Source organism: Myxine glutinosa, chromosome 7, assembly GCF_964187855.1.
Source record: "Myxine glutinosa chromosome 7, kmMyxGlut1.1, whole genome shotgun sequence".
Taxonomy (NCBI): Eukaryota; Metazoa; Chordata; class Myxini; order Myxiniformes; family Myxinidae; genus Myxine; species Myxine glutinosa.
In genome coordinates, this window is record NC_136267.1 from 60,550,700 (window position 1) to 60,577,111 (window position 26,412).

The 26,412-nt window shown below is 43.9% G+C and overlaps 1 protein-coding gene across 21 annotated transcripts in view; it reads right to left on the reverse strand.

The window, feature by feature from the left end:
• Positions 1 to 26,412, reverse strand: part of LOC137414453 (growth factor receptor-bound protein 10-like) — a 248,558-nt gene that overhangs the window by 126,621 nt on the left and 95,525 nt on the right. The window lies entirely within an intron of this gene.

Sequence of the window (26,412 nt, forward strand, 5' to 3'; positions counted from 1 at the left end):
CTTCACATACCGAATGAAGGCAAGAAGCTGGGAACAGGATGAAACATCTGTGGATTCATCCAACTGAATTGAGAACAATCCAAATGCAGCATCTTTGATTTCAGCAATCACCTGTTCTTTTATGTTGCTAGACAAGTCAGCAATCCTCCTTTGAACTGTATTATTTGACAGAGAAATTTTGTTGAACTTTTTTTCAGCTTCTTCTCCAAGCAGAATCAGCCATCTTCAGAGCACATGGCTTGATCAGAGTCTCTCCGACTGTGTGAGGTTTCTTCTGTTGCGCAATGAGGAGGCTGACGGCATAAGAAGCCTCCGTAAGACGCTTGTTTTGCTGAAATAATGTTCCACTTTGATCCAAGCGCTGGCGCTTCACGTTCTCTTCCATTCGCTTGAAGAAGTCCACATCCTTATGTTGATGATGTGGATGAATCTTCTCCAAATGGAGCTTCAGCTTCGATGGCCGCAAAGATTGATTTCCGAGAACTTTCTGGCACAGGACGCATTGTCCCTTTAATTCTCCACGATCATGTAAGGATGTGAATCCAAACTTTATGTATTGCTCATCATATCCTCGTTTTGTCATTTCAGAAGGGTTTCTGGAAAAAAAAAAAAGGAAAAATATTTTTAAAACAAGACGAAAAAAATATGCAGGTAATAGTGGGTGGCTACCACTGGCCACCACCAACACACACAGAATTGAACTCTTGTTTTAGGCCTTCTGCGTGAAAAGATTATATTATTTCGGCAAATATTTGGCAGTCTCTGTGGCCCACCTGGAAAACGTGCTGTGGCCCACTGATTGGGAACCCATGGTTTAGAGAGTAGCTAACAGTATTGCCATCACATAACAATCCCTACATCACTGCCTTCAGACTATTGTCTAGGGCTAGGCCTAGCTAAAAGTATTAGAAGCTCCTATATTTCATTTCTGCATAAGTATAAGAAGCTCCTATATAATTTCAGGGACTTCTCGCAGCTTCAGTTGTCTTTCCTACTTTTCTTTTTTTTTATCAACTTAGAGTAACCAATCACAAATGGAGATAATTATAGAATTATAGAATGAGAGTTCGTAAGAAGTTGATGATCATGTACTGATATTATAACATTGTACTTGGGCTGCTGATTTGTAGTGTCTCAGTATGTCTACACGACAGGAGTAATCAAGGACTGCTGTAACCAGTGGAGTGTTTGTAGAAGCTTGAAGTAATAACTGATGAAGTGTAAATGAGGCAGTGATGTAGGGATTGTTATGTGATGGCAATACTGTTAGCTACTCTCTAAACTAAACCAACATCATCCCGATCTTGTTTAGGACCTTTTTTAGACTGTAGTTGGTCATCCCTACATTGCCTTTTTAATTTAGAATAATTTTTTTTATTCACTTGTTCATTTACTTCTGATAACATGTGAATGCATGTGCGTGCACATGGGAAATAAAGTTTCAAATGTGTAATTACATTTATGTAAAATGTGACTTCAAGAGCTCAAATCTTCTCCATCCCACATCATGCACACTCCACTGGGGAGTGGGTCACGCACGGGGAGTAGGTCACGCAACGCATGGAGGAGTGGGTCACGCACGGAGTGGGTCACGCATGGAGGAGTGGGTCATACCCACACGGGGGAGTGGGTCACACACACACACATGGGGGGGGAGTGGGTCACACACACACACATGGGGGAGTGGGTCACACACACACATGGAGGGGGAGTGGGTCACACACACACACATGGGGGAGTGGGTCACACACACACATGGGGGAGTGGGTCACACACACACACACGGGGGAGTGGGTCACACACACACACACGGGTGAGTGGGTCACACACATATACACGGGGGAGTGGGTCACACACACACACACACACACACACACACAGGACATTGGGTCACACACACACACACACACACACACACATGCATGGGGGAATGGGTCACACACACACACACAAGGGGGAGTGGGTTACACACACACGGGGGAGTGGGTCACACACACACGGGGGAGTGGGTCACACACACACACACACACGGGGGAGTGGGTCACACACACACACACACGGGGGAGTGGGTCACACACACACACACACACACGCGGGAGTGGCTCACACACACACAGGGGAGTGGCTCGCACACACACACAGGGGAGTGGCTCACACACACACACACAGGGGAGTGGCTCACACACACACACAGTGGAGTGGCTCACACACACACACAGGGGAGTGGCTCACACACACACATGGGGGAGTGGGTCTCACACACACACACAGGGGAGTGGGTCTAACACACACACACACACATGGAGGAGTGGGACACACACACACACACGGGGGAGTGGGCCACAAACGTGGAGGTGGGTCACACATGTGGGGGTGGGTCACACATGGAGGGTGGTCACACACGGGGGGAGCGGGTCACACATGGGGGGAGGGGGGGTGGGTCACACACGGGGGAGGGGGGCGGGTCCACACACGGGGGGGTGCGTCACACACGGGGGTTGGGTCACACACGGGGGGAGCGGGTCACACATGGGGGGAGGGGGTGGGTCACACACGGGGGGGGGGTCACACACGGGGAGAGGGGGGCGGGTCACACATGGGGGAGTGGGTCACACATGGGGGGAGGGGGTGGGTCACACACAGGGGGGTGGATCACACAAGGAGGGTGGGTCACACACGGGGGGGGGTCACACACGGGGGGAGTGGGTCACACACAGGGGGTGGGGGGACGGGTCACACACAGGGGGGTGGGTCACATACGGGGGGTGGGTCACACACGGGGGGGTGGGTCACACACAGGGGGGGGGTGAGTGGATCACACATGGGGGGGGGTAGGTCACACACAGGAAGGGCCACGCATGGGGGGGTGGGTCACACATGGGGGGGGGCACACACGGGGGAGAGTGGGTCACACACACAGGGGACAGTGGGTCACACACACTGGGGAAAGTGGGTCACACACACTGGGGAGTGGGTCACACACACTGGGGAGAGTAGGTCACACTCACTGGGGAGAGTAGGTCACACACACAGGGGAGAGTGGGTCACACACGGGGTGACCCCCCAGTCTCCTCTCCCCTCCTCCCAATCTCCTCTCCCCCCCCCCCCCCCAATCTCCTCTCCCCCTCCCCCAATCTCCTCTCCCCCTCCCCCAGTCTTCTCCCCCCCCCCCCCCTCCAGTTTCCTCTCCCCCTCCCCCAGTCTCCTCTCCCTCCCTCCAGTCTCCTCTCCCCCCTCACTCCGGCAGTTGTTCCAATCGAGCAGGTATGGCAAATATTAGAAGTAATTGAACTTTTCACTTGGAGCAACACAGTGTAAATTTGCCCCCTTGTCCTGTTCATTAATTAGTGAAATGTTTTTCAGAACAGTACACATGATGACGTCATTGGACTTGCACCGCAATGATGATCTTCAACAATATTATGCAATACTCATCCGGATTCATTACAGCTGCTCTTGTATATGTTTGCGGAACACACATTACCTTCAATGTCTTTGTTGCTCAGCATCCCGTGCAAGTCTGTGTTACCGTTCACTGGCGGTCTGGTTCTGTTCCCTCATTATTTTATTCATTTTGGAGATAGCATTTACAAACGTGAGTGGCGACACGTAAACGATGCTCCACCCCTCTCCCCACGTGCAGAGTACCTAATTGCAACTTTTTATTGTGACTACGTCTGAAGAATGAAACATTCCGACTATATAAGGAATACAGCTCAAATGGAAAAGTCCCTGAGAAAAGTGTCTTATGGGCGGTGTATAAGAACATTACATTGCACCTTTCTGTCCCAGGAAAACCAAAGTTACTCTTTTCGTTACAGCGTACAAAATGACATTTTTGAAATTAAAGATTGCAAATAAACTTCTTTAAAGTGTACGTGCACCTAGCTTATAAAATAAGAACGAAAAATATCTCTCGGTAATTTCCCGTCTGTGTTTATTTATTTATATTACATATATGAATTACATACATGTCCATGCACACGTGAAATGGAGTTTCTTTAATGATCCTGGATGTGAACACGATTGATTCAGCCTTGAAAACTTGTGCAAAAACCCCCAAAAAAATGTATTAAAGATTTCACGATTGTATTTCCTCTAGAAATGTACCCTGTACCCTCCGGGTCTGTACCTTGGTTAGAATAGGTACACCGTATCCCTGCGTGTCGTAAGAGGCGACTAAGAGGGTTGGCGTCAGGAAGGGCATCCGGCCATAAAAACATTGCCTCAAAAAGAGAACCATGACAATTACAACTACATATGGGCAGGGTACAGCCCGAAGTGGAGATCGGTTTCTGAGGTTTGGGACATGGAATGTAGGGACAATGACAGGGAGATCAGGAGAAGTGGTGGAAGTATTGGTCAGAAGAAGAGTGGACATGTGTTGTGTGCAAGAGACTAGATGGAAGGGAAGTGGTGTGAGAATGGTGAAGGGTAGGCAGGGACAGAAATACAGGTTTGTGTGGCAAGGGTGCCCGGAGGGCGTGAATGGTGTTGGTGTCCTGTTTTCTGAGGAGGTTGTAGACAGTGTGGTGAGTGTGACTAGAGTGAGTGATAGGTTGATGATGGTTAAAATGATGATTAGAAAGCTCTTGGTGAACGTCATCTCAGGATATGCTCCGCAGGTTGGTCGGAGCGATGAAGAGAAGGACAAGTTCTGGTGTGCAACAGAGAAGCTGATGGAAAACGTGAAAGATGAGGAAGTTGTTGTGGTAGGAGGAGACCTAAATGGACATGTGGGAAGGAGTATGGACGGTTTTGAGGGAGTTCATGGGGTTACGGATATGGTGTGAGAAATGGGGAAGGTGAAAGGATTTTGGAGTTTGCTGATTTGTTGATTTGTAATACTCAGTTCCAGAAAGAGGAGAATAAGCTTGTTACATACACGTCAGGTGGGTCGACGACAACCGTTGACTACCTGATGGTGCGTAGGCGAGATAGGGGGCACCTCCGGTACACAAAGGTGATCCCGGGGGAGGAGGCTGTTTCACAGCACCACTTGGTTGTCTGCGACATAAGGGTGAAAGGTGCGAGGAGAGCTCGGCGGGTGAAGTACCAACCGAGAATGAAGGTGTGGAGGTTGAAAGAGGTGACAGTAAGGGAGGCATTAAATGAGAGGCTGAGTTGGGTAGAGGATGATGTGGTTGAGCTTGAACGTGGTTGGATGTCAATGAAAGATAGTCTGTTAGGAGCCGTTGGTGAGGTATGTGGATGGACAAAAGGACCACCGAGGCACTCAGAAACATGGTGGTGGGATGAGGAAGTTGGAAAGAGGATTGACGAGAAGAGGAAGAAGTTCAAGGAGTGGCAGAAGGCGAAGGGTACGGGAGCAGAAAAAGCAGAGCATGAAAGTTATAAGGCAGCCAAGAAGGATGCAAAGAAAGAGGTAGCAAAGGCGCAGGAGGCATGTAGGAAAATGTTCGGAGAACGCTTGGATTCGGAAGAGGGTCAGAGAGCGGTATTCAGGATTGCAAAGCAGATAGCGAAAGAGAGGTGTCATGTGATGGGGGTGAGTTGCTTGAAGGATGAAGTGGGACAAATCGTTGCGGACCCAGATGGAATTAAAGGAAGATGGAAAAGATATATGGAAATGCTGTTGAATACAGAGAATGAATGGGATGGCAACATAGAGAGTAACACAGTTTTAGGACCGGCAGAGAAGATAACCGAGAAGGAAGTTGAGGAACGATGAAAGCAATGAAGAGTAGAAAAGCGGGAGGGCCGACGGGAGTTGTGGGAGATATGTTGAAGGCAGCAGGAAGTTGGGGTGTGAAGAGAATAACAGAGATCTGTAATCTGGTGGTGAAAGAAGGCCGCATTCCAGTGGATTGGGAACTGAGTACCCTCGTCCCTCTATACAAGGGGAAAGGTGACCCTCTGGAGTGTGGCTCGTACCGAGCGATAAAGTTATTGGAGCATGGAATGAAGGTATTGGAAAGGGTGTTGGAGAGGAGGATAAGGAAGAAGGTGAAGATAGATGAAATGCCGTTTGGATTTATGCCAGGAAGAGGAACGACAGACGCGCTCTTTATTGTGAGGCAGTTGCAGAAGTACATGGAGAAGAGGAAGACGTTGTTTCTTGGGTTTGTTGATCTGGAGAAAGCATTCGATAGGGTTCCACGCAAAGTATTGACATGGGCATTGAGGAAGTTAGGAGTGGAGGAATGGTTGATCAGAGTAGTGATGGCAATGTACAAAAGAGTGCGCACAGCTGTATGGACGAAGGACGGGAACAGTGGTGAGTTTGAGGTGAAGGTGGGAGTGCATCAGGGGTCGGTACTAAGTCCACTACTATTTGTAGCTGTGATGGAGGTGCTGGCTCAGAACGTAAAGGAGGGTTTACCATGGGAGTTGTTGTATGCAGATGATCTGGTGTTGATTGCGGAAAGTATGGATGGACTGAAGGAAAAGATGAACAAGTGGAAGGAATGTATGGAGACAAAAGGTCTGAAGGTGAATATCGGAAAGACGAAGGTGATGGCAAGTGGTAAAGCATGTGGTGAGGTGGAAAGAACTGGGAAGTGGCCATGTGCTGTGTGTAGGAAGGGTGTCGGAGTGAACTCCATTCAATGTACAATGTGCGCTGAGTGGGTTCATCAAAAATGTAGTGGTCTGAGAGGATCATTAACTAGTGTGGCAGCTACATTCAAATGTAAGGTGTGCACAGAGGGAGCTGCAGATGGAGGAAATGTTGAGTTGCATCTTGGAGACGGCGTGAAGCTGGAAGGTGTGAAAACATTTTGCTACCTCGGAGACATGCTGAATGGAGAAGGTGGATCAGACTCGGCAACGGTTGCTCGAGTGAGATGTGCATGGAAGAAGTTTCGGGAACTGAGTGGCATGCTGACGAGGAGGGGGGTGTCGTTGAAGCTGAAGGGAAAGGTGTATGCTGCATGTGTGAGAAGTGTTATGATTTATGGGAGCGAAACGTGGGTAATGAACGTAGAGCAGCAACGAAGGCTGGAAAGGGTGGAAATGCGAATGGTTCGGTGGATGTGCAGAGTATCGTTGAGAGAGAGGAAGACAAATGATGAATTGCGAAAGATGATGGGAATAGAGCCTGGGATTGATGCTGTGAAGAGGAACAGTTTGAGATGGTTTGGTCATGTGTTGAGGAAGGATGAAAGTGACTGGTTGAGAAGAGTGATGGAAATGAATGTAGAAGGAAGTAGAGGACGGGGAAGACCGAGAAAGGCTTGGTTGAAGATGGTGGAAGAAGAAATGCGGGCAAGGGGGGTTAACAAGGGGAGATGCAGAAAATAGGGCAAGATGGAGAAGATTGTCATGGGGACCGCAAGGCTAACCCCCGCTCTGGCAGGGAAAATGGCCTTAAAATGCATGTTGTTGTTGTTGTGTTGTATTTCCTCGAGAAATGAAACGCATCTTCTTTGGGCGGTGTATAATCGCTCCGAACGAAACAGGCATTGCCTGGTTTCCTTTGCTTGAGTTGTAATCAAAATGTACCTTTGTTTCTTCAAAAAGTAATTTGTGATCGAAGATGTGTTGATTCAGTCTTAAAATGCACATCAGTCACGGGTGACTTCATTTTTAAACTTGAATGTATCGAAGACTTTTCGCTTTACAAAGTAAAAATAGATTTAAACTAAACGTTATTCATAAATATTGTATTCCATAGTTAGTTTACATTATACAGGCCTTATCATTAAAAATGCATTTTGTTCTATAAACGTTAACTTTCATCGATTATTTCTCGTCTGTATTATTTGGGCAGTGTATGATAACCCGTGCCAATCTCGGCTATTTCCTGCCTGTACGTTAACTTTCAACAAATCTCCTTCCCGTTTTTGCAACCGAGTTTAAAACCATGTTAGTGACTGTGAAAAATGAAATAAGATGGTGAAATAGAGTCGAGATAAAGCCGTGAGAGAGTCTCAATGGTCTTTATGTTATAGGCCTTTGAAAATGCATTTCGTTCTATAAACGGTAACTTTCATCAAATTTTATTCCTGTTTTTTGCAAGCGAGTCTAAAACCATGTTAGCGACTGTGAATAATGAAATGAGATATCGAATTAGAGTTGAAATAAAACTGTGAGAGAGAGCAAGACACCACGAGCCTAACAAAAGAGGCCTCAAAGCTATGTGAGTAAACAAAATGGTGGATATTTGTTTTTGAAGCCCCTTCCAGAATGGGTGGAGCCACTCCCCCGGACAGACGTTTCACAGACAGACAGAATCACCTACGGAGAATATTAAATAGATCATATCTCTTAAACCGCTTACCCTATCGATGCTAACTTTTACAAATATAATCTCACACCATTGTTGCATATCGTTTGAAAATGATGTCGTAGGTCACATGGTTCGGCAGCCATCTTGAATAGAAAAACGAACCTTATCCGATCAACACGAAACTTCACAAATGTGATCCCCGACACAAACATATGCAGAGTATACATTTTTAAGGTCATATGTCACGTGGTGTGGTAGCCATATTAGCTTGAAAGCCAATTTTTTTTTAATCCCTTCTCTGAAACCGCTTCACCGATCGATGTGAAACCTGTCATGGTTGGTGAAAATGTAATAATTAAAAACAGCTGAAGGGATTTAAATCAAACTTGTATATTTTTAGGACAGTGAACAAGGGCATCTACCCATTGTGGGACTATGCGGAGGCATATTGGTGACACAGTCGCATTGCTCTGGTTTATAATGCAAAGGGCAGTCTTGGTGCATGTGACACAGGAGGATCTGATGATAGTAATATATGCGAGGGATAAGCAGACAGCACAGTGCAACATAGCTAGAAATAACACTAACAGGGTATTAAGTTGTATTCATGGGTGGGAGGGGTAAATTATAAATCAAAGGAGGTGTTTTTAGGAATTTAGTGAGGCCTCATCAATATCTCCCCCACCCCTCTCTCTATCCCTCACCCCTCTCTGTCTCCCCCACTCCTCTCTCTCCCCTCCCCCTCCCCATCCTTCCCACTCCTGTCCCTTCCCCTCCCTCTCTCTTTCCCTCATTGGACCACCCAACCCTCCTGGGGTGTACAGTATAGCGACATACGGTGAGGCTTCACTCTCCTCCCCCTTCCTTTCTCCCTCCCCTTTCCCTCCTATACATATATATATATATATATATATATATATATATATATATATATATATATATATATATATATATATATATATATATATATATATCTCCCCTCTTCTCCCTGACCCTCCTTTTCTCTTTCCCTTGCTCCTACTCCCCTCCTCAGACCACCCTGCTCCTCTGGAGTGTACAATATAGCGACATATGATGACGCTTTGCTATCCCCCTCCCCCCCCCCCCTCTCTCTCTTTCCCCTACCCCTCTCTCTCCTCCACCCATCACTCTCTCCTACCCCTCTCTGGCTCTCCCCCTCTCTCCACCAACACTCTCTCCTCCTTACCTCCCCCTCCTTTTCCCCTCACCCTCACCTACCCTCATAGTAGAAAGGCAGGGGTCTTTCACTCAGAGAGTAATAAATGCCCTGGCTTGACCTCCTAGTCTGGAGGCACTTCCAGGAAATGTGACAGTAGGGGTACACTCATGTTACAAGCTGGCAACAATGTTTTTCTGAAAGCCCAGACCTCTAGGAACCCAAAAAGTCTTGTTGCCAGCTTGGGAAATGGTTTGGACCAGATTTGTGGCCATTTTTTAAAATGGCCGCCTACATTTTTGGTGTTTTCTAATATTTGAGCTCTAGAACTTATATCTGGCTGTCTTAAAGGTCTCTAGGGTTATGACCTTATAACATATAGTCATACAACAATCCTCACCCAAATTGGGGTGCATGGCATATCTATAAGTGGTTTTATTGAAGCAAAAAGGCAAAAATATGCCTGAAAAACGCCTTCATTTTGATTTTTCCAAATCACTAAATTGCATACTGTGAAGTTGTTCTTTGGTCAATTTCTTTCAAAATAGTTTTAAAATTTGCCCAGATCCCTCCTCTTCATTAGCAAATCTTCAGGAATATACCCAAGTTCTCAGAAAATATGTTTTATGCATGATCAGCTACCCCTACCCCCTAAATCACAAAACGTGCCAATTTTCAATATTTCCAGATTCCAACCAATATCATTGTTGTATGACTTTTTCTCATCATGATAGGTCCAAATTAACTTACTCTATGTGATTAGGTGTTAATAAAAATTGAATTTCACACTTTAGTGAAAATCCAAGATGGCTGCCAAATGGCCAATAAAATATAATATTTCACATTATGACGTTAAGTTAAGGTAATGCAGTCTACCATTTGATACCAACACATTTTTGAGACATAATATATTGCAATAATGATGCTTTCCTTTGTATCCTTCCTCAGGTCCTGCCCGAATCATCATTTTAACATAATTGTTGTGTTAACAATGTACTATAACATATTGCTTGTTGCATGTGCTGTAAATAGCTTTCAGTGTTGTGGTAGACATAGTCTTTGTCTCTTTCCAGATATGAATGAAGATGGAACCTGTAGCTGTGATAGGCGGGAGACGGAAGAGAGAATCAGTTGCACTGGACATCGACTGGAGCACATGCTTCATTTGCCAAGGCAACAGAAAAAATGAAAAGACAACCAAGCCCACAGATGTTGGTCTCGAACGCTTTAAAGACTGTGTGATTACGAGACAGAAATACCATGACCATGAGTACATCTCAACACTTGACAGAATACAGAGTATTGACCTTGATGATGAAAAAGAACACATAGTATGGCACAGGGGCTGTTATTCAAAGTTTACACATGCCAACCATATTGAGAGACTGAAAAATCGGCATGAAAAGGAAGCAAAGGACTCGTGTGACCAACCATCTACATGCATTCGCCCCTCTTCTAGAGCATCAGTTGCTTCAGTGTCCTGGGACAAATGTATTTTCTGTCAGGAGGATAAGGCAGGAAAGCAATTGAGGAATGTAGCCACTTTAGAGACCTCAGACAGAATACTAAATGATGCTCAAAAGAACAAGATTATGAGATGCCGGTTGGCAGGAATAAGTGACCTAATAGCTGCTGAAGGGAAGTACCACCTTCCTTGTTATGTAACCTTCAGGAGGAAGTCTGAGTCAACTGTCCAGTCTGTGCACAAGGAATCTGGAAAAGCAAGGATGCTGAGGGATGAATCTGATGTCCAAAGCCTGATGTCGATGTTTCAGAGATTTGAGGTCTTCAACAAAGAGTCTGAGGAACTTGTATGTCTCACTACTGGGGATATTGCAAATGCCGCAATTAAAAAGGACCTGCTATGTGCGGAGAAGGTTGGACATCAAGTGGCCCGTACCTTTGTGACTGAGCGTTTCATTGAGAAAAAGACCAGCCTACACGCAAGCATCCCAAAACAAAAGTTGAAGACATTTGCATCCATGTTTGCTGTTGAGGTGTCCAAGGACAAGAAGAAAAAGGGTACTGCTATTGTCAAAGCAGATCGCGATCTGTTTCAACGACTGATTGTTGTCATGGAGGCAGGCAGATATATTGACATAGATTCACTTCTCACACAAGAACTTTGCCATGTACCTTTAGCTCTAGCCAATACTGATGGGACCCTCAGACAAACAAACAAGTCACAGTTGCTACCTCTTCTAGAGAAAGATGGTGTGTCTCAGGCAAATGCCCCAGCATCTAACACACCAACATGCACAATTGTTGATGGAATGGCCTTAGTTCAGGCATTGGGAAAGCCAAAGGACACAAAGACATTTGGAGACTATGCCAAGAGGGTCGTAGCTGCAGTGTCAAACAACTTCAAGGAGCCCTGTAACCGTGTGGATGTGGTCTTTGACTGCTATGAAAAGCACTCAATCAAAGATGCAACAAGAAAGAGGCGGGTTGGAAAGGGTCGTGGCATTAGATGTGAAATAAGCAACAGAGATCTCAAGCTACCACAGCAATGGAAATCTTTCATGGATGTCAATGACAACAAAGTGGCTCTTACAAAGCTTCTCAAGGAAGAACTACTTGAACATGAACATGAACCCACACAGGAATTGGTGGTTAGTGGTGGAAACAATGGCATGGCTGCCTCTTCCACAGGCAGGAACATGGAGCATCTCTGTTCATCACAAGAGGAGGCAGACACGCGTATGATTCTTCATGCTCTGGAAGCAAAGGCTAGAGGATATGAGAGGATCGTCATCACCAGTAGTGATACCGATGTATTATTGCTTTTGATGGCCTTCCAGCCCCAAATGCCAGAAGAGGTATGGATGAAATCAGGGACCTCTAAATACAGGCGCTACATTGCTGGCCACAAAATTGATTGCACTGATGATGTCAGGGACAGTCTTCTAGCTTTCCATGCCATTACAGGATGTGACAGCACCAGTCAACTCGCAGGCATATCAAAGAAGGCAGCATGGAAAATATTTTGTGAAGTTCCTCACCGACTCTCCCAGCTAGGGGTTGCACATGTTCCAAGTGAAGAGATTTGTGCAAAGGCTGAGGAGTTTGTCTGCCGTCTTTACAACCCGAAAGGAGACGCAAAGGAAATCCAGGCGCTGAGATGTTCCCAATTCAGAAAAGTTGGTAAAAAGCCAGAGAACATGCCACCAACAGAGGATGCATTGCACCAGCACATTTTAAGGGCACATCATCAAGCCCTTGTGTGGCGAAATGCCAATGTGCCAAATCCAGGAATCCCCAATCCAACAACATCCGGCTGGTACCTTGAGGACAACCAGCTGATGCCCCGTCTCATGACCAAGGAAGGGCTCACAGCAGAATGTGTCAAAATTGCGACGTGTGCATGTACCTCAAAGGCCCGTCCATGTCTAACTGGCAGGTGCAACTGTAGGAAAAATGGATTGCGGTGCACATTGGCATGCAAATGTGCAGACTTATGCAGGAACCCCCTCAATGACTGATAGTGATTAGACGACATGCATGGAAACTTGAGTATATTCCATAATGTCATATTGTTACTATGCTGGCTGTATTTGACGTAATGTAACTAGTCTTGCTTCAGCTCTGTTCCACCAATGTATTACTAGTCTATGATATGACTGTATCCCACATTCTGTCACTTATGTATGAATAGCCAGATTAGCTTGTTGGGTATGACTTTGTTAATTCAGTGCCAAATATTTGTTTAGTTTAAAGGTGCAAGCATTGCATTGACGTTTGTATTGTTTGGATCAGTGTAACATAATAATGTTTGCATTATGTATACAAGTTATGTATGTTTATTTTTGTTTTACATTAAATAATATAGCTTATATTTTACAATCTTCTATGTCTTCATTTATGTAAGTGCCTTGTTTGTCAGCTATGTTGGAACTAATATACTCCGCAAACAAGGCACTTCCAAATCCACACTACTTTCCTGAAATTCAAATGTTATAAAACATAAATTTTACATAAAGTCCCCCTCTAAAATAATACATCTTCAACTCATCAAGACTCTTTCACATACATGTGACCTATAGAATAGTAGTGCCTCATATATTTAGTATAAATGGAACATTTTAGAAGTGCCTCTGAATGAAATTGCAGTCTTATGGTCTCGCGCCACCAAATATTCTATGGCCATTTGGCAGCCATCTTGGATTTTCACTAAAGTGTGAAATTCAATTTTTATTAACACCTAATCACATAGAGTAAGTTAATTTGGACCTATCATGATGAGAAAAAGTCATACAACAATGATATTGGTTGGAATCTGGAAATATTGAAAATTGGCACGTTTTGTGATTTAGGGGGTAGGGGTAGCTGATCATGCATAAAACATATTTTCTGAGAACTTGGGTATATTCCTGAAGATTTGCTAATGAAGAGGAGGGATCTGGGCAAATTTTAAAACTATTTTGAAAGAAATTGACCAAAGAACAACTTCACAGTATGCAATTTAGTGATTTGGAAAAATCAAAATGAAGGCGTTTTTCAGGAATATTTTTGCCTTTTTGCTTCAATAAAACCACTTATAGATATGCCATGCACCCCAATTTGGGTGAGGATTGTTGTATGACTATATGTTATAAGGTCATAACCCTAGAGACCTTTAAGACAGCCAGATATAAGTTCTAGAGCTCAAATATTAGAAAACACCAAAAATGTAGGCGGCCATTTTGAAAAATGGCCACAAATCTGGTCCAAACCATTTCCCAAGCTGGCAACAAGACTTTTTGGGTTCCTAGAGGTCTGGGCTTTCAGAAAAACATTGTTGCCAGCTTGTAACATGAGTGTACCCCTACCACCTTTTCTAGGCCACTTTTGGGGATATGCCTCCAGACTATCCCTGCAATGGTAGTGACAGCAAAAACATCAGATAGTTTTAAAATAGCTACATTGGTATCTAGGGGTAGTGGGAATGGAGTGCACAAAATACTTAGATATTGGCACGAATGTACAGGCTTGATGAGCCTAATGGCCTCTGCCAGTATGGCATTTCCTTGTAGACCTTGATTTTTAGAGAAAACCACATGATCTAAACTTGTGAGGCCAATGGAAATCACAAATTAGGAATAGAATGTTGCGAGAGTACTGGAACTGGAACAAGAAAAAAAAATTGTCAAACAATACAGAGAAAACTGATGCGGTGAGATGGTAAGAAAAACTGCAGCAAGGCAGAAAGCCTCATCTCAGATCACAAATTTGGATTCAGACCATGTCACTCTTCCGTGCACATGCTGCTTCTACTCACCCAACAATGGAGGGAGGCCCCCAATATTAGACATGATATCAGGGCCGTCTCTCTGGGCATATCTCATGCTTTTGATACAGTGTGGCATCCCGCCTTACTCTCCAAACTCTCTGCCTATGGCAACCAAGGCCAACTCCACACACGGCTTTACAACTTTCGTAGCCAACATGTGGTACTCAACGGAATCCTTTCATCTCCTCTCGCTGTCAAGACCAGAGTGCTTCAAGGCAGTGTTCTGAGCCCTGTCCTATTCCTAATCTTCATAAATGATCTCTCTGACTATCTGGAACATCTTCTTTACCTATTTGCTGATGACTTCACCCTCTGCCGTGACATCTCTCACCCTTCAGATAGACAAGCTGCACTCTCTTCCCTCTCTTCAGACCTTGACAAAATCACAAGCTCATCAAACACTTGGAATATGTCTTTTAATCCTGATAAATCTCACACTCTCACTCTCTGGCAAACCCTCCTATATACTTTCTAAACAATCCCCTTCAGGAAGTTCAGTCTCTCAGACTCCCGGGTCTCACTGTCAGCCATGACCTTTCTTGGGCAAACCACATTTCAAATGCAAACCACATTTCACACCACATTTCAAAGTAGGCCTGCAAAGCTAGTTGCCGACTGGGCATCCTCCATCATACAAAGTCCTTACTTGGCACACCTGCAATCCGATCTACATGCAAAGTCTTCATGTGCAGCTTGAAGGAGTGAGTACAGCTCTCCCCTCTGGGCTGGCTCCCCAGCATAATATCTTGCTCAGCTTGACGCTGTGGAATTCAAGGCCTTAAAGATTATTGGAATCTTTCACATTGACCGACGTCCGTCTTTCACATTGACCGACCGATCTTTCACATTCACATTGAAGCTGAGTCTATGAGCCTATCACTTTCACATCGCAGACATATTGGTGGTCTCTCTGTCTTTTACTGCCTCCGTTCTGTTGTTGCACCCTCTGCTCTTTCCAAGCTTTGTCCCCACCATCCATGTTTCTGCAGAACACATCTGGTCCACCATCAACCCCCTTCTGGTGAAACTCCCAAAATCTGGAATCATTGATCACCTCCACTCATTAGCAAAGGTGGGCGGTCCGCTTCGAAAGTCCGCTTATCCGCTTATCCGCTGCAGCGGACTAACGTTTTCGAAGCGGATAAGCGAATCGGAACAACCCCCGGAGACCAAAGCGGATAAGCGTAAGCGGACTACCGAAAAATTAAAGCGCATCGCGATTCGCCAAATCAGCTGTTAGCCTGAGCCGTTACTCTAGAATTGTGAATATTTATTTAAGTGAATAATAAGTGAAAACTGAATATTTTATTGGACGCTAGAGCAGCAATAACGTCAAGATGGAGAGATTTCTGACTCTCCAGCCCAGCGGCAGTGCCAGGGACAGGCACACGAGCGACGCAAACCAGCAGTCCCAGCACAAGCTCGCCACGGTCAGGGCCATCTGCAGGAGGCAGAACAACGACGCCATCTGCGACCTGGTGAGGGACAAGCTCATCAGGGACCTGCTCGCCCTCGTCCTGCCTGACGAGCACCTGGACCCTGCCCCCCAGCAGGGACCCCAGCCCGGCTCGAGCAGTACGGACTACCTGTTCGCCATGGAGGAGGGGCAGCAGGAGGAGAACCTCGAGGAGAAGATCAGGGAAGAGGTCAACAACTGGTCGAGGAAGCCGCTGAGGGGGAACCCGGGGCTCTCGCCCAATCTCTTCCCGCTCGAGTTCCGTGATGCTTGGGTAACTCTATTTCTCAGGCATAACACGCCGCTCCCGAGCTCTGCCTCGGTCGAGCGCGTGTTCAGCTACGGGTCGGACATCCTCAGGCCTAAGAGGTCGGCCCTGGCTGCACCGAACTTCGAGGCCCTCGTCTTCATGAAGGGCAACCTCCAAATCCTCAAGAAGGCCCATGAGGTGGAGGAGGAAGACGAGGACTAGTCAACAGACTGCTAGTCTGTTGACTAGTAGACTCTCTTGTCAAAGAAAGGACGGGCAAATTGATTTTTCTTTAATGTAACTTGCATATATTAAAATTATATTTAAATTAACTGTAGAGTAGAGTAGAGTCGAGTGGAAAACTTTATTTCAATAAATTTTGAATAAATTTTATTTAAATACAAATGTATATTTTTGATCTTAAAAGCTTTGTTTGTCTTTGTAGTAGTTAGAAATGGCTATTTAGGCTTAAAAAGCATTAAATTCCCTTTAGAAACGTCAAAAATCGCTTTAAAAACGTCGAAGCGCTTTTAAAAAATCGAATCGAAGCGGATAAGCGGATAACCGGTAAGCGGACTAAGATTTTCGGCCGCTGAAACGGATAAGCGAATCGGACTACACGGGCTGGCGGAGCGGATAAGCGGTAAGCGGACTTAAAATTTTCCGAATCGCGCCCACCTTTACTCATTAGTTCCTGTCTCTTCCCACCTGTGGAATCAACTTCCACATTATCTTCCATCTCATCCTCCCCTCCAGGTCTACAAGACTGCTGTTCACCACCAGACCATTCCCCATCCAAAACGATGATCTTTTGATCAAAAATTGCTCTACGTCAATCCCTATCCTCCCACCTCCTTCCAACTGTCCAGTTTTTCTTCCTGCGAGTTTATTTCTGTATCCATCTTGTTCATCCCGTGCATCCTCCCCTACCCCCCTTTCCTCCCCACATCTCTCGTTTGTCCAAGTCTCCCTCTATTTTGTCCTTCAACCCCTCTTTCTACTGTTCCTATTGTTCTGTTGAATCCTGATCTGTTCATTGTTCTAGCTCGTCCATGAGCCTTCAATTTGTACACCAAAAATATAAAAAGCTAAAAAGTCACAGATAACAGGAACAGCTTGATGGAGTACAGACCCTTCATTAGAAAAACATGGTGCGTGAAGACCTGGACACAATGTCAACAGGCCAATACTATTGTGTGCACTTTATCTCATATCAAGAATGTTTGCGCCGTCTGTTCAATGTCCATGAGGCTAGGTTGATTTTATTACCCTTATCAAATTGCAGAAAAATGGTGGCCTTCAAATCATTGAGAAGAATTGCAATTGTGGTTGACTAAATTAGTTTAATCAACATTACTGGAAACATGTCACAAAGAACATTGTTTAGAACCCACATTTCCAGGAAATCTCTTGGGCGAGGGTTGTTTCGGAGGGAGCGGTCGATACATTTTGAAACACACCAGCAACAAATAAAAACTTGCCATTAAAGGTTTTGCACTTCTCCGAGGTAAGCATATTGCGGAACATGTGACCGGGTGGCCACATGACCATGATCCGAAAGAAAAATCAAACCTCATTCTCAATAACTTAAGCTATACGCACCCAAACACACCTAAATAAGGTTTTACTCATATAACATGCTTTTCTACTTTTGCTCCAAAGCCATCCGTGTAAAAGAGCGGACTTCAGCGGAAAATATCAGAGAAAGACACCCATTGTCTGACTGTTCACAAGCCAAAAATAACAAGGACTAAGGCATACCAGAAACAACCGCAGGGACAGAAGCAGCTATGAGGTTAATCTTAAATCTGTAAAAGCCTAGCCGTGACAAATAAAATAAAACCCTATTAGCTTGAACCTCCAAACAATGTCAAAGTTATGATTGAGGGTTTAAGAGAGAGGTGGGAGGGAGAAATGGAAAAAGAACAGTGCAGAAAGTGATAAACTATTTATTATTTTTAGTTCTTATTTTTTTAAGAGAAAAATGTTCAAGTGGTAAAATACTAACCACTTTTTGACCAGATGGCCAATTAAATATAACTGGATATGGTCGAAGAAATGTCTTCTTTTTTTTTTAAGACAGAAAAGATTTGCTTGTTCTTTGCACATGGCATGGGACAAAGCAATAAGAGATTTTCGAAGATGCAAGGCAGAGTCACAGACATTCCCTTCGGCCAAGCTTACAGCTATGAAACTGGCTGAAGGCCACGGGAGAGGAGGATGGCCGTGCATCACAAGCTGCGCGGCCTATTTTTAGCCAGGAATGAGAACACGTGGGGTAGAGAAGTTAGCCACAAGGCCTCTTCGGTCAGATCAGGCTGGTAACACATGCATCCGCCCACGTAGACTTGCACAAAAGGGCACATCCTCTGGCGTATGGTCCACACGTCTCTACGACTGGCAGATCTTCATCCTATCCACCCACACCGAGCCACAAAGCCACGCAAGTCGAGCTGATTTCACCAAACCGTGAACCAAGCGTATGATTGGTTTCACAGTTCATAAAAAAGGATATAGGTAAATAAACAATACACATACACATACAATTTTAAAGTTGTACCAAAAAGCATAAAGAACAATAATGAAAAACAGAAGAGACTCGCAGCTTAGAAATGCCACCAAAGGGTTCCTTGGCACTGCCGATGGATCTGGAATCGTTAGCTTAAGAGTACTCAGAATTTTCTCTTCTCGATTCAATCCCCGGCAAAGTGAGACCCACCTACTGATCATCATCCAAGTGCATCACTGAGCATCAAAAGGTATCCATCAAAAGAAAAAAAAATTAAGAGCTAGTTGGCTCATCTGCTTGCAATGAACATATCAAGTGTACATAAATGGGAGAATCATCCACTCCGGCCATCATCTGCCTCTTGTTACTCTCCTCAATTTCATAACCACGTTCTCACTACCCCAGCTCTCTGTCGATGCAACCTGAGACATCATATATTTACAACTACCAAGCCTCTACTACTATGATTACTTTAATGACCCCAATTGTTCCCACCTTATTGTTGGGTCAGCCAGGAAATATTTTTTCTCTGCGTCTTTCATAAACCAAATTGTCAAACTCAAGTTTTGACTAAAGGTGGGCAGAATTTAAAATTTATCTGCGGTGTCTTATATTTTAAAAATTCGGAATTTAGCCAGGATTTCTTACAGCGTTCCTTAAAAAATCCGAATGATTTCATTGTGATGGGAAATAAACAGATCTCAAAAAATGAGCAAACTAAACCAGTTTTTGAACGAGAATGGCACTAGGCGGAGCGCACATACCTCCACCAGGCTGAACAGTTCATGTTTTGTATCCCACTGATAGGCCGGATCTGGATACGGACCTGAACCAAAATCTAATCAATTCATCCTTGACACACACTTAACCTGTCCACCAAATTCTGTTCCAATCCATCCATAACTTTTTGAGATGTCCTGCTCCCAGGTGACAAACAGACAGACGTTACAGCACAGCGTAGAGTTTATAAAGCATGGTTTGCTTATTACACGTGTATGCAAATCTTTAATTAATTCATTAAACAACAAACAAGAAATCCTCCAACAAGTGAAAACAGTGACTGTTGAGGACACCACATCGCAAAGATTTTGACCAACAGTATCCAACATCAAATGATCATGTTTATAGTTGTTGCTACCAATTTCGTCTCAAATCAAAAGTTTAAAATAGACGATGAAGACAAATTTAGCAAGATAACGACACAACAAACAAACAAACAAACAATAAATATGTCGTGCAGATCACAATACTTGTGAAATCCAAATAAGCAATAGTTGCCATAGAAACAGCAAGCTGGTAGTTTAGAAAATTTGACCTATCAAGTGTTTTATATGATGGAATGTTGTGCACAACAAATTTGGTTGATACATTTTCTAATTGCCATCTAATAGGTGTTTTACATGTTTGGGATGGCATTGACCTTCACCTTTGACTAATTTTGACTACATTTTATACAGATATACGACACATGCGTACGAGTAAGCTGTGCAAGTCGAAATCTGATATCTTTAAAAGTTCCTGAGGTTTGGCAAAAATAAATCACAAAAATTTGATTATAATGGGGTGAAATTGTTATGGACACCATTTTCTCTGCCACGTGGGACTTTTCTCTTGGCCACGTGGGACTTTTCTCTTGGCCACGTGGGACTTTTATCTTTGGCACGTGGGACTTTTATCTTTGTCAAATGGGACTTTTATCTTTGTCAAATGGGACTTTTCTCTCTCTGCAACGTGGGACTTTTCTCTCTGCCACGTGGGACTTTTCTCTCTGCCACGTGGGACTTTTCTCTCTGCCACGTGGGACTTTTCTCTCTGCCACGTGGGACTTTTCTCTCTGCCACGTGGGACTTTTCTCTCTGCCACGTGGGACTTTTCTCTTGGCAATGTGGGACTTTTCTCTCGGCCACGTGGGACTTTTCTCTCGGCCACGTGGGACTTTTCTCTCTGCCACGTGGGACTTTTCTCTCTGCAACGTGGGACTTTTCTCTCTGCAACGTGGGACTTTTCTCTCTGCCACGTGGAACTTTTCTCTCTGCCATGTGGAACTTTTCTCTCTGCCACGGGGGACTTTTCTCTCTGCCACGTGGGACTTTTCTCTCTGCCACGTGGGACTTTTCTCTCTGTGACATGGGACTTTTCTCTCTGCTACATAGGACTTTTCTCTCTGCCACGTGGGACTTTTCTCTCTGCCACGTGGGACTTTTCTCTCTGCAACGTGGGACTTTTCTCTCTGTTACATGGGACTTTTCTCTCTGCTACATAGGACTTTTCTCTCTGCCACGTGGGACTTTTCTCTCTGCAACGTGGGACTTTTCTCTCTGCCACGTGGGACTTTTCTCTCTGCCACGTGGGACTTTTCTCTCTGCCACGTGGGACTTTTCTCTCTGCCACGTGGGACTTTTCTCTCTGCCACGTGGGACTTTTCTCTCTGCCACGTGGGACTTTTCTCTCTGCCACGTGGGACTTTTCTCTCTGACACGTGGGACTTTTCTCTCTGACACGTGGGACTTTTCTCTCTGCCACGTGGGACTTTTCTCTCTGCCACGTGGGACTTTTCTCTCTGTTACATGGGACATTTCTCTCTGTTACATGGGACTTTTCTCTCTGCCACGTGGGACTTTTCTCTCTGTTACATGGGACTTTTCTCTCTGTTAAATGGGACTTTTCTCTCTGTTACATGGGACTTTTCTCTGTTACATGGGACTTTTCTCTCTGCTACATAGGACTTTTCTCTCTGCCACGTGGGACTTTTCTCTCTGCTACATAGGACTTTTCTCTCTGCTACATAGGACTTTTCTCTCTGCCACGTGGGACTTTTCTCTCTGCTACATAGGACTTTTCTCTCTGTTACATGGGACTTTTCTCTCTGCTACATAGGACTTTTCTCTCTGCTACATAGGACTTTTCTCTCTGCTACATCGGACTTTTCTCTCTGCTACATAGGACTTTTCTCTCTGTTACATGGGACTTTTCTCTCTGCTACATAGGACTTTTCTCTCTGTTACATGGGACTTTTCTCTCTGTTACATGGGACTTTTCTCTCTGCTACATAGGACTTTTCTCTCTGCCACGTGGGACTTTTCTCTCTGCTTCATAGGACTTTTCTCTCTGCCACGTGGGAATTTTCTCTCCGACACGTGGGACTTTTCTCTCTGCCACGTGGGGCCTCTTTGCCTAGCCCTAGTCAGACCTTTCTCTATGCCACTAACGAAGATGAGCAAAACCTGAAAAAAGAATGAGAAATGTAATTAATTAATTCTATTTTGCACACTATTAGCTTGGAAATGAGATGGTTTACCAATGGTAGGCCTTTTCATTATGACTTGTGACCATTAAGTGTTATTGCAGAAGTCCCTCAAACAAAAGGTCTCACTGGGTCTACAGTGTCTTAGGGTCCCAAAGGGTTTTAAAGAGTTTTGGGGTTCTTAAGGGGTCATAGGGTTTCGTATGGGTCTTAAAGATCTTAGGATTCTTATGGTTCTTACATTTATTAGGGGGTCTCGAGAAGTTTTAGGGTTATAAACGTTCTTAAGCATTTTAATGGTCGAGTACACAAGCTGGCCATATGCCAAGAATCATTAAAATTGTGATAAAACCACCAAATTTGGTGGTGTTGTACTTTAAGCCATACCTTTTCATTTTAACTACAAAGCCACAATGAAATATCATTTGAAGGCTGAAAGTACTTGGTTCACCTTTTAACCTTTATTGTCAATACCAACTTAAGAAATAGGCCAAAAATAACCAAACAAAGCAAATAAAGCCATTCAAACTATGCATTTTCGAAAGGACAAGGACTGGAGATATGAAAATAGGGCCAAAAATGTTGGGGGTCACATGATCTTATTAGATATTCAAAATGGCCACCCTTGACAGAAAACAACCAACATATTATATGTTCAAATGGACCCCCATAAACACGTCTTTCTTGGCTAAATATCAATAAATTGACTGTGGCATCATAAAGAGGAGGCAAAAATATATTCCTAAGCCAAATTATAGCTTCTTATTTCCAATAATAATGAAATTAGGGCACAAATTTGAAAAAGATTCCAATGCCAGTAATTTGTCAAATTTTGTTGTATTGGTCAATGCAGTCCTACAATCACTCAAGTCAAAATATGAAGTTGTACATCATATTATCCAAAAGAAGCTATAAATTTCTTTGAAAAATGGTTATCAGCATTATAGATACTAGGGCATGCCCGTACAAAATTATATCCCCCCCCCTCTATTTACATGAAATGGTTTGGTCCATTCGCAAAGCCAAAGCGGACGGCTTGCGAGTACGGTGACAATCCCCCCCCCCCCCTCTATTTACATGAAATGGTTTGGTCCAAAGCGAACGGCTTGCGAGTACGGTGACAATCCCCCCCCCTCTATTTACATGAAATGGTTTGGTCCAAAGCGAACGGCTTGCGAGTACGGTGACAATCCCCCCCCCCCCCCCCCCCTCTATTTACATGGAATGGTTTGGTCCAAAGCGAACGGCTTGCGAGTACGGTGACAATCCCCCCCCCCCCCCCCCCCTCTATTTACATGAAATGGTTTGGTCCAAAGCAAACGGCTTGCGGAGTTTGGTAAAGAAATCGCCATAGCTCGGTAACTACTTGTCCGATTAATTTAAAACCTTGAAAAGGCACATCCTCGGGTCCCCAGCAATATACCTGGAAAGTTTCAAGTATATCGGACCGGTAGTTGTCGAGAAACAGCGGTCGCATACACACACACAGACACACACACACACAGAGATTACTGGAATTATAGATAGATTATGATTTGATATCAGCTGACCTCATTGAATAATCAAAATGGCAGAAAACTAGACCAGGATATGATGTCATCCTTCTTTAACAGGTCATTGCTGAGGAGTTGCAAAACTGTGTCCATCCACTGGTTTTCTTCCTCAATCAGCCTCAGAGGACCGTGCACAGGAGGGACTATGGGGACTTTATTTTGTAGCCCAGGTGGGGGAACAATAGCCTTCTCATCTGGCAAGTTGGCTACTATCATCTGGTGAGTAGAGTCCTTAATTAGAGTCACATCACCCTTTTCCGCAGGACATTCTTTAGACACGTGGCTGGTCAAAGAAATGGCGGTGCCATTAAATGAGCACTTTGCTGTGGTAGATTTTGGAATATCATCTAGGTTGTATCGTGCTCCTGACTGGAAAACCATCTTGTACAGATTGGGTGGACGGACAATGCTTTCCTCCTTGTAATGCTCACAAACACTATTGGCAAATTCTGTGGATATCGGAATCACATGAATTTATGATATTGACATGCCCAGTTTGTGCTGGTTTTCAACCAGGCTCCTCTTTCTGCTTTTCACATGCAGCTTCAAGCCATTGTGTATTACAAGAGGTGTTTCTCTGTCAGCATTGTAGCACACAGTGTTTGTACGGGACGATGTATGTTTTACACTGTTGTGGATTAATAGCTGACACATCGCATATGCTGCATTGTTTCTCACATTTTTTATATTGCCTGGTCCTCAATATTTGGCCCTTCCAGGATCATTTTGACCAATGTTATTAGATTGCTTGGCACCGATTCCTTCTGGCAATCTTTGGAGAAGGAACCAAATAAGCCAACAGCACTTCCCTTCCCTGAGGAACTTCTCTAAAATTAATGACCAATTCTAACAGTTTTACTCTAAGCCTGGTTGAGTTTACTTTTGATGATTATTCTGAATTGGAACGCATCTGCTGGAGTCTAGCATCATACAATTTAGCTCAATCAGACAGTTTAAACACAGGGGCTTGTATTTCTTCCGACTGCTTATTGATATATGCCACCAACTCTGTCAAGGCCACAGCCTCAGCAGATACTTCACTGGAAGAAGAAGAAGAACCACTCTTCACCTTGCTGTCAGCATTACGTGCTCGGTTGTATACATCGACCATACAATGTCTATCATACTGTGCATCTATAGTGCGTGCATATCTGACAATGCTAACTTTGTCGTGAGCTTGGAATCACGGAGTTTTGTTGCACATTCTTTAACACAGGCATCATTGTTGTCTGTTCTTGCTTTATGCATGAAACCTCCTGGTTGATCACAAAAGAAGCACTTTGATTGATGATAATTTGCTTTGGTAGAAGTATCAAGGCTGTGTCTTGCTTTCTTTGGGGTCGGTTCATATAATATGTGTTTCCAGAGACGTTTTTTTGCCTTTAGAAACTCATCTCTAGAAAATGTTAGATAACAAGTTTCATGGTAAACAGCTTTGGTGAGCCTTGAGCATATTAGCAATGCCATTGCCATCATCTAACATGCTGAGGCTCAATCCCATGGGGACTGGGCCACACTTCTCAAATTCTTTAAAGTTACTTGCAAATGACATGTAGTCAGACATCTGAGTCTGAGCTTTCTCTGGACATAACAAGGGTGTGTCTTCTTGGTCTTCCTGGCACAAAAAACACAGTGCCCATTCTGTGGGTTGCACAGAAGTCATTGACTGGTTATGTCCCATGGGTTTTACAAGTTGGCATAAATTCGCCAAGATGGAGACTATAACAATGACCTCTACCACCAACACCACATTAATACTAATGTCCTTCATGCTTTGCTTCCTTTCCTTGCTTGGTAGTTACATGCACATCTTAAAAGAAATCCCAAATCAGTTCAGTAATGAATAGATTAATAATGCTAATAGGATACGTTTCTAAATTAGGATAAAGGTCACTTCTGACCCTGAATTTAACGTCGTATGCCTAAAACATAAAACAAATAATTCCAGGCATGGCAGAGGCCTTCATACTTGATTCACAAGCAAGTGCATTCACACATTAATTTACTTGAAACATCAAAATCTTGTTTTTGATGCCAAGATGTGTCGGATATAAATATGTAACCCTCAACTTTCAGCATATCAACATCAGCCGCAAAGCCCCCTTTTCAAGATTAAATGGTGCCAGCCTAGTAAAATATGATGCTATATTTAAAATATACAATCCAGAGTGATGCATTATGGCTGCATGCAGTATAGAATGTTCCTAAAAATAATAAAGTTTGCAAAAATGGTTATTTTACCACACAAACTAGTGTGCTTTAGGTAAAATCAATACATTTTTGGGAGGTTAAGGATTCTGGGCTTTAAAATCATTTTTCATCAGGGCTCTGCAGATAAAATGAAAAGGTATGACCTAAACTAGAACTACACCTAATTTGGTGCTTTTATAACAAACTGAACGACTTTTAGCTTATGTACTCTACTATAACGTACTTTTTCCAACAGAAATTCAATGTTGCATCATGTAGATATTTTGTGAGCTATTTTATAATAGGTTCTCCTTATCTATTATTCGGACTTAGTTGACCATCTGATCACATTTTAGGTCAAATTTATGCAGAAATACTGAAAATTCTGAAATTCTGAAAAAAAGTGTTTACAAACTTTTTCCCACCACTGTAGATATCAAATGAATTGATTGAAAATTGACGATTGATGTGACCTTGACCTTTTGACTTATTGACTTCATAAAACAATAGGCTTCCAGCTTGTCACTACCTCGACCAGGTAGAGAATTTTCGTGAGGAACGGAGTAAAATTGT